The following is a 16,193-nucleotide window of genomic DNA, read 5'->3' on the forward strand; positions in this document are numbered from 1 at the left end:
GTTTAGTTAATTTAGTTCTTACAATCAAATCAAAACAAACCAAATAGAAAATTACTTTATGTCATTTACATTTATATTAGTTTAATTGTAAGCTACTCAGTAACGCATATTCCACAAACTCTTCGTGTTCGACACCCATTTACCACTAGCTAATTAGTTGTAACTGGTTTATTTTTGAGCGAGTCTTCGACCTCGTGTCAAAATTTTGGCGCCGTTGCCGGGAGTAGTGAGCAACGTATGTTATTTTTGTAGTTTTTGTTTAATTGTTTATTGTCAGTTTTATTTGGGTTGTGCTAGTGTGCAGGTACTTACAGGTATATGCATACAAGACGCTCTCGGTCTTCATCACCGTTAGCATTTGATCTTGAAATCGAGAGAACCTTTCGTCAGAACCGGATTCTGCAAAAGGAAAACAAGGTTATTGGGTCTTCAAGTACAAAAAGTCGAACAACTGACACCACAATCATGGCTTCGGAACAAACTGTTCCGCCAATGCCACCACCCATAAATTCTGAAAACCCATCATCTACTGAACCCATTACTACCACAACCTCTACAAATGTACCAACTTCAACCGTGTTTAGTTTTCAATCACCACCTAACCTTCCACTCTTGACCACTTTCATGCCTATGCAAGGAAAATCATCAAACTCACCACAACAATCATCTTTCCAATCTCAACAAAATCCACGTTATCAACAACCATACACATTTACCCAAGACCCACCCATAACTCATATTCCATCGGGTCAAAGATCGGACTCGCAATTGTTTGGTGGACCACGGTATGGTGATGATAATGAAGGGTATGAAGAGTTTGAAAAAGGATATGCAAGTGGGGTTGATGGGAATCAGTTGAGAATTCAAGGGCAGTTTGGGTATGGATATGAGTTTCAACCGCAACAACAAGTGCAACAATGGGGAGGCCCGATTTTCAATCAAGTACAACAACCACAACCATTGCAACAAGTTCCACAACAACCGCAATTTCAACAACCAAATCCCCAACCGTAAATTCAACAAAATATGCAACAAAGGTCCGTTTACCGACAAATGGGTCAACTAAGAGTACCATTGGGGGTACCAAGAAGACATGCAAGGGAAATGGTTAGGGGAATAGAGGCTCATTTTCGACCATTATCACCAATAACCCATCTCCGGTGGTTATTCCTCAAAACCAAAATGGAAGAACGTTTGAGGTGAGAAATAATGCACTCCAAAGTTTACCAAAGTACAAGGGTCTTGCAACAGAAGAACCCTATTTTCATTTGGAGGCATATGACTCTATTTGCAACACGATTGGGGGTCAAGGTTTTACTCCGTATGAGGTTAAGTTGGTTTTATTTCAATTTCGTTGGAGGATAAGGCGAAGAGATGGTTTTACACATTGCCTTCCGCATCAATTTATACTTGGGCCGAGATGCAACAAAGGTTCTTAGAAGAGTTTTATACGGCTCAAAAGACTAATGATGCAAGACGAAGTTTGAGAAGCTTCCAACAAAAATCGGGTGAGATGTTTTATGAAGCATTTGAGAGGTTTAATATGTTGATCAAGAATTGTCCTCACCATGGTATAGCTCTTTAGGAGTTGTTGAATGCTTTTCATGAAGGGTTGAATGCGGAAGATGAACGGGATTTGATGTCAATCACAAATGGTACTTTTTGTACCAATTATGAACAAGATGATTGGGCATTTTTGGAGCAAATGTCGGTCACTTCAAAGAGAAAGGCTTAAACTGCAAGAAGAGCAAGACCGGCAATTGGAAGACCGCAAGTTCATGCCATGGAAGATGTGGGGTACAAACTACTAATCAAAGAATTGATGTTTGTACCAATTGTAATGAGTTGGGTCATGGGGCTGATGTGTGTACGCTAGGTCAAGCACAAGTTGAAGAGGTAAATGCACCTTTCAACTAAATAAACAAAAATTCACACGAACGCAAATAAACAAAACACCTTTTAACTTCTCCAAATGATCCCAAAATTCATATGTGATCAAAATACATTAAATCTGAGTTCCCAGAAATTTTTCATAATTTTTGAATATTTTAGCTATTTTTCCTAAATAAAGGTCCCAATTCGGTAATAAATTCGCCAAATATTCTCGGATGTTCGAAAAATTACCAAATTTGAACAGGGACTCATTGAAATGATCCCTGATGTCCCTGAAAAATTTCAAGTCCGAAAAATATGCACATTACAACCTCAACCTAAATAGCCCGTAAGCGAGTGTTTCGGCATTACCTTAGCGGGTTTGGCTCGTTTCCGGCTTTTTAATCAAGTTTTCAGGTTCTTGTGCTTCTAAGAAAGCTAGGTACAAGTCCTATATCACAAACCAAGCAATTTTTCATCAACATAACATCCCGTAACTTAGGGTTTCGGCTAGTGCACAAAAACAAACTTTTGAACCGTAAAAATGCCGTTTCAACCCTTTAATCCGTGTTTATGTCCAAAAAAACTATCAAAACAGGTTCCTTACCGTGTTTATGATCAACGCATGTTTATGGACCATTTTTAGGATTTTTACACGGTTAGGAATGATTTTTAGTAACCAAGACATGTTTTTATGGTATTAAACAAGTACAAAAGCTACTTATTTAAGCACCGTACCTTAGGGTTTGAAGGTTTTCTGGCTGGAGCAGAACTTGTGTCTAGAATTTTCAAGAAAATGATGTTGAAAAGGTTTTGGATCTAGTTTATATGTGAAAGAACCAAAGGGGGGTGGGGGCTGCTGTTGCGATCGGGATCCAAATGGGCCCACCTTAGGCCCATTTTGGCCCAAGTTTCTGATTTCTCAAGCCCAAATTCGAAAAGCCCGGTCCAAATTTAGTTCGGGTTCGGTTTTTGGCGCGAAAAACTTATCGGGTGCGTTAAACAGCGCGAAAACGAGTGTCTTTCAGCTAGTTTTGTGTAAAATTATAAAAACATACTATATGTTTGTAAAAATCAAAAATATTTTCACGGATCGCTTAAAACATTTCAAATAAGTGTTTGGTAAGTCTTTTTCGGCTTAACGGATGATACAATGCTTGGTTTGTAACTATCTTTCGCGTTTAAATCTATAGCGGGTAGTTAAACGAGCATATTTTCGTTTAACTTGTTTGCTATCAAACTAAGACCATATTTCTAATATTTTAGCTTGTATAGATCGTATATCACTTATAGATGGCCCCCCCAAGATATCTGGGTCATAGCCCGACTCGTTCGGTTAATCATTCGTTTGTTACGCTAAAGGCGTTTATTTGCTTAATCGATAAATATGTACTGAGGTGTACCTTGTTTTGGCTCAAATGTCGCATTCTTCCCCCGTTAGAAAATTTTGTTCCCGAAATTTGATTATTCAACTTTGTCTTTGTTTGGAAACAGGTGCGGGTATTTCTTTTTGAATTAAGATTTCCGCTCCCACGTGAATTCGGGTCCCCGTTGTGAATTCCACCGAACTTTTACTAGAGAGATTTTGTTGTGTCTTAAATTGTTTTATTTTTCCCTCTAATATTTCCACCGGTTCTTCAACAAAATTCAGTTTTTCGTTTACGTTTAAGTCTTTTAATGGCACGATTTCGGTTTCGTCAGTAAGACACTTTTTCAGGTTCGAAACATGAAAGACATCGTGAAAAGAACTCAACTCCACAGGATGTTTCAGTCGGTAAGCTACCGGACCTATCTTAGAAATGACTTCATATGGCCAAATGTATCACAGAGCTAGTTTACCGGTTTTTCCGAATCGAATGACGCCTTTCCACGGGGATACTTTGAGGAATACTTTATCGCCTATTTCAAAGGACAACGGCTTTCTATGAACATCAGCGTAGCTTTTCTGTCGATCTCGGGCGATTTTCAATTTGTTTGTGATTTTACGGATTTTGTCGGTGGTATCTTGAATCAAGTCAGATCGTGTAATTTGGGTATCTCCAACCTCAGTCCAGCACAAGGGCGATCTACAATTCCGTCCGTACAGCGCTTCATACGGTGCCGCTTGAGTGCTACTATGATAGCTATTGTTGTACGAAAATTCAACCAGTGGAAGTTGTTGATCCCAGTTTCCACCGAAGTCTAGTACACAAGCGTGAAGCAAATGTTCTAAGGTTTGAATGGTTCTCTCAGATTGACCGTCGGTTTGGGGATGGTAGGCGGTACTTAGGTCAATTCGGGTTCCTCAAGCTTCTTGTACGGCTTGCCAGAGAGGTGAAATGGCTATCGCGATCAGAAATAATTGAAACGGGTACGCCGTGTCGGGATACGATTTCATTGATGTTGATGTGAGCAAGTTTCTCAATTGTATAAGTGGTTCGGATTGGAAGGAAGTGTGCGGATTTTGTTAGTCGGTCAACTATCACCCATATTGCATCATTTCCTCGGGAGGTTTTTGGGAGATGTGTTACAAAATCCATGGTAATTTGTTCCCATTTCCATTGTGGTATTTCCGGCTGGTGCAACATTCCCGAAGGTTTTTGATATTCAGCCTTAACTCTCGCACATGTTAAACATTTACCGATGTACGTGGCTATATCCTTCTTCATACCGGGCCACCAATAATACTCCTTCAAGTCCTTATACATCTTATCTGTTCCAGGATGAATGGAGTATTTGGACTTATGGGCTTCGTCCATGATCAGGTTACGCAGATTGCTAAAAGTGGGAATCCAAACTCGATTTTTGTAGTATAGAATTTCGTCAGTTCTTTCTTCAAAATGTTGTTCGGTCCCATGCAAGTTTTCATCATCCAAGTGATCTCCTTTCAGAGCTTCGTTTTGAGTAATAGGAATTTGCTCGGTGAGACTGGTTTGGACGATCATTCCAAGTGCTCGGACCCGTAGTGGTTTGATCCTTTCCTTTCTACTCAAAGCATCTGCTACAATATTAGCCTTGCCCGGGTGATATCGAATCTCACAGTCATAGTCGTTCAACAGCTCTACCCATCTCCTTTGCCTCATGTTTAATTCTTTCTGGTCAAAAATATGCTGTAGGCTCTTGTGGTCGGTGTATACTGTACATTTGGTGCCATACAAATAGTGCCTCCAGATCTTAAGTGCGAAAATAACCGCGCCCAGTTCCAAATCATGGGTGGTATAATTCTTCTCGTGCACCTTTAATTGTCGAGAAGCGTATGCTATGACTTTGTTTCTTTGCATAAGTACACATCCCAACCCTTTCCGGGACGCGTCGCAATAAACAACCAGATCATCAGTTCCCTCTGGAAGACTTAGTATCGGGGCTTGGCATAGTTTTTGTTTCAGCAATTCAAAAGCCGCTTCTTGTTCTTCTCCCCAGACATAAGCACGATCTTTTTGAGTCAATAGAGTTAAAGGTTGGGTTGTGCTGGAAAAATTAGCAATAAAACGCCGATAATACCTAGCTAAACCCAAAAATTGGCGGATCTCTTTCGGTGACTTTGGGGCCTGCCAATTTTTGATGGCTTCAATCTTACTCGGGTCTACATGGATACCGTGTCAGTTAACAACGTGCCCTAGAAATTGTACTTCTTGTAGCCAAAATTCACACTTTGACAGGTTGGCATACAACTTTTCCTGCCTCAATAGCTCCAAAATAGTTCGTAAATGCTGCTCGTGTTCCTCCTTGGTTTTCGAATATATCAAAATGTCATCAATAAACACAATAACGAATTTGTCAAGGTACGGTTTACAAACTCGATTCATAAGGTCCATGAAAACTGCGGGAGCATTAGTCAGTCCGAATGGCATAACTAAGAATTCGTAGTGGCCATAACGAGTTCGGAACGCCGTTTTAGACACGTCTTCCTCTTGAATTTTAACTTGATGGTAACCGGATCGAAGGTCAATTTTTGAGAAATAGTTTGCCCCTTGGAGTTGGTCAAACAAATCATCTATTCGTGGAAGAGGGTATCGGTTCTTGATGGTAACTTTGTTTAATTCCCGGTAATCAATGCACATTCTAAAACTTCCATCTTTCTTTGTCTTGACAGGTGAATGGGTGGAGTGGGTAATCTGGCTACTCTAGCAGGTGAGCGATACTGACTGTTAACTTCGTTTTGATGCCTGCGTGGTGACCTGGGGGGATAACTATCGTATCTGTAGCCGGATAGATCAGGCACATTCCTGGGTAGCTCTCTATAGATAACTTCTTCTTCCACCTCTTCTTCCTCCTCCTCCTCCGATTCCTCTTCTTCTCGATCCTCCTCTTCTGGATCCTCCTCTGATTCTTCCTCGGGATCCTCCTCAACAGAGATTACCGGTTCTTCTTCCGGTACGTAGTCGTTATTTCTTGACATGACTCTACACAAAGGTTAGTTATAAGAATAATAACTATTGCTATCGCTAACTATTGTCGAGTAGATTAATTAATTAAACCAAATTTAATATTAATTATATTATAATATAATATTAGTTTTATTAAAATTTTAATTATTATTATTATTATTTAAATCAATACTGAATATAAATGAATATAATATTCATAGTAAAATGTACCGTCATCAACAGTATCGTACGTACACGTATTCATACACCTTGTTCCACATAAACACGTATGAGTGTTACATATATATATATATACTTTCACATTACCTTTTATACACATATGTTGCCACTTTTACCTAACCACACGTTCCGCGATTTCTCCCCGAATTCCCTCGTACACGCAAGTATGTTATTATGTTCCGGACCACAATAACTCACTTGCCCTACAAGTTCATCCCGGCATCCATCAGTATATAATATTAATTTATTATTTAATTATTTTCCTAGAGTTAATCGAGCCTACGGTTATATTTTAGGTACCCTAAGAGATAACCTAATCCTTTATAACCAATGGCTCTGATACCAACTTCTGTCACACCCCGACTAGCACAATGCGGAAGCGTAAAACGGGAATGTAACAGACACCTCTGGTATCAACACATTGTTTATAAAGAAACATTACAAACTAATTTACAATATATTACAACTCATTGTTCTATCGTTGTTTTACAGTCTAGGTGATATAAACAAAACGAGTTCGTTAACTATACATTCTTACTACTAACGCCTTTGCTTCTATTCACATAGCATTAACCACATACTTCAGGCAAGTAACCGGTCACCAAATTACTCCAATTTAGGTACACTTGAAAAGCAGTTTAAAACTGGTCAACTACTAGAGTTGGTGAGTTTCACGAGTTTCAAGAAAACAGTAATGAGTATTCACAAGTCAACACTTGTAATCATGAAATAAGTACGTATGTATGTAAATGATGTAATTATGCTAAGCTACGGTGAAGCCTTGACTGTATGTGCTGCGTGCATCCATTTCCCACGCTCCATCAACCACTGTGGCCCCTTTCCGCCCACAACATGCCCTGGTAGCTATGTCTAACACTACATAGCCTGTTTGTATAAATATTGTCATGTGCAAACGGCGCTATGTGACACGGCAACCAGGCCGATTCCGTTTGGGTTTGTCAAACCAATAGTACTATTCACAAGCCACCGGCTCGAAGTTAATCACTGTGATCGTGGGGACTTTCGTGTGTTAGCACCTAGATAATTCACATCAATACACGTTTCAGGTATGTATAATGAAATCAAACATGCTTTTCACCCCAAAAGTTCGTAAAACTGTTTAAAGAGAGGGGTCATGAAACTCACGGTTTAGTAGATAATCAGTACTGTATCAGCTCGTGGTTTGTTCGGTCCGCTATCAGTAGTTCCTATAATCAATTATAATAATATTAATATTTTAATATTATTATAATCTCAATACTAAACTGGGCTGTATAACTAATCTGGGTGTAGCTATAACGCCCAGAAAGTGGCAATAGGCTTAGGTTGTGATGTTGTTCAATGTCTAATACTTAAAACTGAACTTGGCTCAGACTCCCGTTTTCCCAGCTGGGCCAAGTTGCTCGTTTACGCGTTCAGAAAACAGTTATGGGAAAATAAGCTTGGGTAAATGTATTGGTTAACAAAATGATTAGGTTATAAAGAAGGATCACCTATTAGGGTCCCGGATTAGCCACGGGGCCCGTTTCCGTATATTCAGTTTGATTTGAGAAGAAACGCGCACAATCCACCCGGATTGTCCAGGTTTCTAATAGAAAAGTTCATTTTCACTTAATTAGTCCAAAAATATGATTTTTGATCACTCTTGGTGTTTTGATTTTCCCGCAGATTCACAAGTCGCAAAATTGCCGTTTTTATAAAAACTGAATTTGTTTAATATTCAGATTAGCATAATTAATTAACCGTTAAACATTAAATTATGAAAATTTAGCCACTTATCAATTAAAATATGTAGATTTTCATAAATGTATTTCTGGAATTTATTTACTGATTTATTAATTTATTACAATTCATTTTCTCAGCTATATTTCGCCTGAAAATCGTCTGTTTACTCCAAACAATTTCTAAAAATTCCATAAAAATTCCTGAATACTCAAATCATGTCCCAAAACAACCTGTATCAATTCCAGAATGTAAAAAGCTCGTGCGATATTCTTTTCGGCCCAATTTCGTCTGTAAAAATTCACACGAATGCAAATAAACAAAAGATCTTTAAACTTCTCCAAATGATCCCAAAATTCATTTGTGATCAAAATACAACAAATATGAGTTCTCAGAAAATTTTCATAATTTTTGAAGTATTTTAGCTATTTTTCCCAAATAAACGTCCCAATTCGGTAATAAATTCGCCAAATATTCTTGGATGGTCGAAAAATTACCAAATTTAAACAGGGACTCATTGAAATGGTCCCTGATGTCCCTGGAAAATTTCAAGTCCTAAAAATATGCACATCACAACCTTAACCTAAATAGTCCGTAAGCGAGTGTTTCGGCATTACCTTAGCGGGTTTGGCTCGTTTCCGGCTTTTTAATCAAATTTTCAGGTTCTTGTGCTTCTAAGAAAGCTAGTTACAAGTCCTATATCACAAACCAAGAAATTTTTCATCAACATAACATCCCGTAACTTAGGGTTTCGGCTAGTGCACAAAAGCAAACTTTTGAACCGTAAAAAATGCCGTTTCAACCCTTTAATCCGTGTTTATGTCCAAAAAAACTATCAAAACAGGTTCCTTACCGTGTTTATGATCAAAACATGTTTATGGACCATTTTTAGGATTTTCACACGGTTAGGAATGATTTTTAGTAACCTAGACATGTTTTTATGGTATTAAACAAGTTTAAACAAGTACAAAAGCTACTTATTTAAGCACCTTACCTTAGGGTTTGAAGGTTTTCTGGCTGGAGCAGAACTTGTGTCCAGAATTTTCAAGAAAATGATGTTGAAAAGGTTTTGGATCTAGTTTATATGTGAAAGAACCAAAGGGGGGGTGGGGGCTGCTGTTGCGATCGGGATCCACATGGGTCCACCTTGGGCCCATTTTGGCCCAAGTTTCTGATTTCTCAAGACCAAATACTAAAATCCCGGTCCAAATTTAGTTCGGGTTCGGTTTTTGGCGCGAAAAACTTATCGGGTGTGTTAAACAGCGCGAAAACGAGTGTTTTTCGGCTAGTTTTGTGTAAAATTATAAAAACATACTATATGTTTGTAAAAATAAAAAATATTTTCACGGATTGCTTAAAACATTTCAAATAAGTGTTTGGTAAGTCTTTTTCGGCTTAACGGATGATACAATGCTTGGTTTGTAACTATCTTTCGCGTTTAAATCTATAGCGGGTAGTTAAATGATCATATTTTCGTTTAACTTGTTTGCTATCAAACTAAGACAATATTTCTAATATTTTAGCTTGTATAGATCGTATATCACTTATAGATGCCCCCCCGAGATATCTGGGTCATAGCCCGAATCGTTCGGTTAATCGTTCGTTTGTTACGCAAAAGGCGTTTATTTGCTTAATCGGTAAATACGTACTGAGGTGTACCTTGTTTTGGCTCAAATGTCACAGACGGAGAGGCTGAGAAGGAGGAATCAAGTGAAGATGAGTCTGTGAAGGTCGGTGATGGTAAGAAAGGCTGAGTTGGGTGTAGCAACAGGTTGTTTAAGGGTTGTGACCCACCAAAACTATTTGGTACAGGGGATGCAATTTCTACTCTCCAATGGATAACCGCGATGGACAAGGTTATCTGAATTAGCGAGTGTCACCCCAACCAAGCAGTGGGTTTTGCTACCCAGTCATTTGGGGATGAAGCTATGTTTTTGTGGGAGACGGTAGAGCAAAGGAATACTGCTGCTGAGATCGAAGCTTTGAGTTGGGAAGATTTGAAGGAGATGTTCATGAAGAAGTTTTGTGCGGATGCTGAAGTTGAGAGGGCGGAGATGAAGTTCCTGAATCTGAAGGCAACAAAGATGACACACCGTGAGTACACCACTAAGTTCAATCGCATGTCCCGACTTGTCCCTAACATGGTGAACACCGAGGCAAAAGGATTAAGTGCTACTTAAGGGGACAACCACCAAATGTCCGCACCTTAGTTCGGTCTTGTAAACCTACCACCTTTGACTCTGCTGTTGAACTCACAGAGATGGTTTACGATGACCTGGCTGTGGATGATGTGGTAATGGGGGAAGAGAAGAAAGAGAAGAAATGGGTTGCTCCTGTTAAGCGATCGGGGTACTTAGTTGTGGAACTCGAAGGAGAAGAATCAGAAAGTGTGGGAAAAGAAGCCGTGCAAGACTTGTGGAAAGATGCACGGGGGAGAGTGTAAGTGGGGCTCAGGAGTGGACACTTGCTACAAGTGTGGGAAGACAGGGCACTACTCTCGTGATTGTAATAACGAGCCTGTCTGTTACAAGTGTGGAAAGATTAGCCATATGGCAAGAGAATGCACCGCGAATGAAGGTGGGGGAAGTGATAAGAAAGTGGCTGACCAGAACACGCCAAAGACGAGCGCCTACATGCTTACCCAGGAACAGGCAAAGAAGATCCCCGGTGTTGTGACAGGTACTTTCTTAGTAAATGGTATTTCTGCTTCCGTGTTGTTTGAGTCAGGTGCGACTAGGAGTTTTGTAGCTACCTCGTTTTGTAAGACAGCAAAGATGAAATGTTGTCGTGTGCCTGAAACTTTTGCGATAGAAACCGCTAGTGAGACCTCGGTTAAAATTATGAGAATGGTTAAAAGTTGTAAGAGAGAGTTGGAAGGACACGAATTCCCTGTTACCCTATATGTGATGACCTTAGGAGGATTCGATGTAGTATTGGGGATGGATTGGTTGTCTGAATTTGAGGCTCAGATCGTGTGTAAGAGTAGATTGGTAAGACTAAAGTCTTCGGATGGCGGTACAGTAACGGTTTATGGTGATAAAGAAATTTCAGGGCTTAACGTCATTTCGATGATCAAAGCCGAAGGTTTGTTAAGGCAAGGGTGCAGTGCCTACCTGGCGCATGTTGTCAAAGCTACGGCCGAGACGAAAGAAGTGAAAGACGTTCTGGTAGTATGTTACTAACCAGAAGTGTTCCCTGAAGACCTTCCGGGATTGCCGCCGGAGCAAGAAGTAGAATTCCAGATAGAATTGATAACAAGAGCACAGCCCATAGCAAAAGTACCTTACCGTTTGGCGCCGTTTGAGATGAAGGAATTGATGTCCCAACTTCAAGAGCTCCTCGACAGTGATTTCATAAGGTCGAGTGTTTCCCCGTGTTTATTAGAACAAAAGGTGACGTTCGGACCTCATAGAACTCGGGTATACAAAGTTGGTACAACCCAAAAAACCCATAAAAAAGAGTAGAATCGGGTCCTAAGAAATAATCTCAGAGGAAAAATGGCCTTAAAATGGTAAAACGAAGTAAAAAAAGGTTTTTTTCGCATGAAAAAGGGCTTCACATCGCATGCCATGCGAAATCCAAGAGTTTCGCATCGCACGCCATGTGAAGCAAAATCGCATGCGAAGCGAAAATCTCATGCGAAATTCAATGAGAAATTCCATGCGAAATTCCAAGCGATATTTCATGCGAAATTCCAAGCGAAATGGCCATGCGAAATTTCATGAAATCCATTTTCTGATGCGTTTTTTATGAAGGATCTGTTAACGAAAATAAAATTTTTCTGAGCTGACCTGGCAGCTCAAACCCAGCTAGGGGCTCTGTCCGTTGGACCCTGTTAGGGGCTACCGCCCCTAGACCCCGCTACGAGGGTCGCTGCCCCAGACCCCCTTTAGTTGAGGGTTCAGTAATATAGATGTTTGAGGTAGTAGTGATAAATAATTTACACTCTTTATGTGTTGCACAGTCAGCCGCGCACAGCTAACGAAGGGCATTACCATTAACGGTGAGAGAAACCGGCTACAAGTGAGCTCTAGCCACATTTCTCTTGAAATGTTTTCGGGGCTGTGTGCATACTTGTAAGACTAGTATCGTCTATACTTATATGATTAATGAGAATGATTAATGCAAGAAAGAAAGAAATATGTTAGAACTTGTATGTGTTAGTTGTCTAACTTCACATGATTGTAAGAGTCTAGAAAGAATATGATGTAAGAGTCAGGGTGACATGCCCTTCTAATACCTGGGCAAGAATAGTAAGAGTTTAACGAAAGAGTCAGGGTGACAGGCCCTATAATACCTGGGCAAGAATAGAGTGGCCGACTCTATGATATCGGTTCAAGAGGACGGGTGGCAGACCCTTATAATATCTGTGTAAGAGGTCGGGTGGCAGACCCCTGTGCAAGAGGTCTGGTGGAAGACCCTTATAATATCTGTGCAAGAATGTAAGAATAATTGTATAATCGTACGAAAGTATAAAACTAATGTAAGAATAGTGCAAGAAATGTTGTTTATAAATAAAAGAACGTGTAAGAATAACCCTGTAACTTGTTAAACTAGAACTTATTCAGCGTAGCTGACTTTTAGTATGCACGCAGGTGAGTAGCATGAGGCATGTTTCTTGAGGTGGGACACGTGGCAAATGGATGGAGACTGGCATCGAAGACGGAAGATTCACGTGTCGTTTATGTTATTGTTTAAGAGTTAATGTATTTTGTTGAGAAAAGTACTTATGTTATGTAAGAATGTTTAATACTAAGTATTCCGCGAAAAGTTTTTAATTAACTCTGATTTTAGAACTGTGTTTATAAGTAAATCCAACACCAAAGTAGGGTTACCGGGGACGGGACCTTACAAGTTGGTATCAGGGCATAATTTCGAGAGAATAAGCATCCTACTTGCTTAGACTCGAACAGAGAATGGGACTAAAGGATGAAAAGAAAGAAGATGCCAGTCCAAGAATGCCATGTGTCTCCCAAGAAAGCTTAGAAAGTTATCAACTTGTGTAAGTTGATCATGATCTTGTGTATAGTAAAGGAGTAAGAAAGCTAACTTAATACCTAGATGTAGAATTTGTTTGTTTGTGTGTGAAGATGTGAAACGTGTGATCAACCAACTATTATACGTGGAAACTAGCACAAGTGGACTCACAAGGGAAGTGTGTAAGACACGAAGAGTAATGTGATCAGCTAATCACAACTGGCCACTGTTATTACCTGTTAGCCTTACTATTCCTGTACTAAACAATTCCTGAAGTGATGACGTTTGTGTTTTCTTTTAGAAATGGCTGGTGCTAAAAAGACTACTGGACAAGGAAGTCGCACGAGTCACCGTGGTAGACCACGTGTTACCCAAATAGCCCCCGAGCAACCGATTGTCGAGTCTGATGAAGAGAGAAGTGTGACTACGCGAGACGAAGAAAATCAGCTCGACCCGGCGATTCAAGCTGCTATTGCCCAAGAAGTAGCTGCTGTAGTGCAGCAACTTCAAAAGGAAAAGCCAATTAGGAGCCGTGCAGAAACTGTTGAGAAGACTGGGGAGGGTAGTTCGAAGGACGTAGAGGCTGAGAAGAAGGAATCAAGTGAAGATGAGTCTGTGAAGGTCGGTGATGGTAAGAAAGGCCGAGGTGGTAGTAGCAACAGGTTGTTTAAGGGTTGTGACCCGCTAAAACTGTCTGGTACAAGGGATGCAATCGCTACTCTCCAATGTATAACCGCGATGGACAAGGTTATCCGAATTAGCGAGTGTCACCCCAACCAAGCAGTGGGTTTTTCTACCCAGTCATTTGGGGATGAAGCTATGTTTTGGTGGGAGACGGTAGAGCAATGGAAGAATGTTGCTGAGTTCGAAGCTTTGAGGTGGGAAGATTTGAAGGAGATGGTCATGAAGAAGTTCTGTGCGGATGCTGAAGTTGAGAGGGCGGAGATGAAGTTCTTGATTCTAAAAGAAGTAAAGATGACTCACCGTGAGTACACCACTAAGTTCAATCGCATGTCACGACTTGTCCCTGACATGGTGAACACCGAGGCAAAAAGGATCAAGTGCTACTTGAGGGGACTACCACAAAATGTCCGCACCTTAGTTCGGGCCTGTAAACCTACAACCTTTGACTCTGCTGTCAAAATCGCAGAGATGGTTTACAATGACCTGGTTGTGGATGATGTGGTAGTGGGGGAAGAGAAGAAAGAGAAGAAATGGGTTGCTCCTGCTAAGCGACCGGGTACTCAGTTGTGGAACTCGAAAGAGAAGAAGCAGAAAGTGTGGGAAAGGAAGCCATGCAAGACATGTGGAAAGATGCACGAGGGAGAGTGTAAGTGGGGCTCAGAAGTGAACACTTGCTACAAGTTTGGGAAGACACGACACTACTCTCGTGATTGTAATAGCGAGCCTGTCTGTTACAAGTGTGGAAAGACTGACCATATGGCAAGAGAATGCACCGCCAATGATGCTGGGGGAAGTGGTAAGAAAGTGGCTGACCAGTACAGGCCAAAGACGAGAGCCTACGTGCTTACCCAGGAACAGGCCAAAAAGATCCCCGATGTTGTGACGGGTACTTTCTTAGTAAATGGTATTTCTTCTTCCGTGTTGTTTGACTCAGGTGCGACTAGGAGTTTTGTAGCTACCTCGTTTTGTAAGACAGCAAAGATGAAATGTTGTCATGTGCCCGAAACTTTTACGATAGAAATCGCTAGTGAGACCTCGGTTAAAATTATGTGAATGGTTAAAAGTTGTAAGATAGAGTTGGAAAGACACGAATTCCCAGTTACCCTATACGTGATGACCTAAGGAGGATTCAATGTAGTATTGGGAATGGATTGGTTGTCTGAATTTGAGGCTCAGATCGTGTGTAAGAGTAGATTGGTAAGACTAAAGTCTTCGGATGGCGGTATAGTAACGGTTTATGGTGATAAAGAAAGTTCAGGGCTTAATGTCATTTCGATTATCAAAGCCGAAGGTTTGTTAAAGGCAAGGGTGCAGTGCCTACCTGGCGTATGTTGTCAAAGCTACGGTCGAGACGAAAGAAGTGAAAGACATTCCGGTAGTATGTGACTACCCAGAAGGGTTCCCTGAAGACCTTCCGGGATTGCCGTCGTAGCAAGAAGTAAAATTCCAGATAGAATTGATACCAGGAGCACAGCCCGTGGCGAAAGCACCTTACTGTTTGTCGCCGTCTGAGATGAATGAATTGATGTCCCAACTTCAAGAGCTCCTCGACAAAGGTTTCATAAGGCCGAGTGTTTCCCAGTGTGTTTTAGAACAAAAGGTGACGTTCGGACCTCATAGAACTCGGGTATACAAAGTTGGTACAACCCAAAAAACCCATAAAAAAGAGTAGATTCGGGTCCTAAGAAATAATTTCGGAGGAAAAATGGCCATAAAATTGTAAAACGAAGTAAAAAAGGGGTTTTTTGCATGAAAAAGGGCTTCGCATCGCATGCCATGCGAAATCCAAGAGTTTTGCATCGCACGCCATGCGAAGCGAAATCGCATGCGAAGCGGAATTCTCATGCAAAATTCCATGCGAAATTCCAAGCGATATTTCATGCGAAATTCCAAGCAAAACGGCCATGCGAAATTTCATGAAATCCATTTTCTGTTGCGTTTTTTATGAAGGACCTATTAACAAAAATAAAATTTTTCTGAGCCGACCTGGCAGCTCAACCCTAGCAGGGGCTCTGCACCTTGAACCCTGTTAGGGGCGGCCGCCCCTAGACCCCGCTACCAGGGTCGATGCCCAGGACCCCCTTTAGTTGAGGGTTCAGTAATGTAGATGTTTGAGGTAGTAGTGATAAATAATTGACACTCGTTATGTGTTGCACAGTCATCCGCGCACAGCTAAGGAAGGGCATTACCATTAACGGTGAGAGAAACCGGCTTCAGGTGAGCTCTAGCCCCATTTCTCTTGAAATGTTTTCGGGGCTGTGTGCATACTTGTAAGACTAGTATCATATATACTTATATGATTAATGCAAGAATGAAAGAAAAATGTTAGAACTTGTATGTGTTAGTTGTCTA

The 16,193-nt window shown here is 40.7% G+C and overlaps 1 pseudogene; it reads right to left on the bottom strand.

The window, feature by feature from the left end:
* Nucleotides 1–1,474: 1,474 nt before the first annotated feature.
* Nucleotides 1,475–1,575, bottom strand: LOC143571266 (small nucleolar RNA R71; annotated as a pseudogene).
* Nucleotides 1,576–16,193: the final 14,618 nt, after the last annotated feature.

This window comes from Bidens hawaiensis, unplaced genomic scaffold, assembly GCF_021521415.1.
Source record: "Bidens hawaiensis isolate Kalapana, Puna unplaced genomic scaffold, B.hawaiensis_p1.1 tig00001299_1, whole genome shotgun sequence".
In the NCBI taxonomy this organism is placed as follows: domain Eukaryota; kingdom Viridiplantae; phylum Streptophyta; class Magnoliopsida; order Asterales; family Asteraceae; genus Bidens; species Bidens hawaiensis.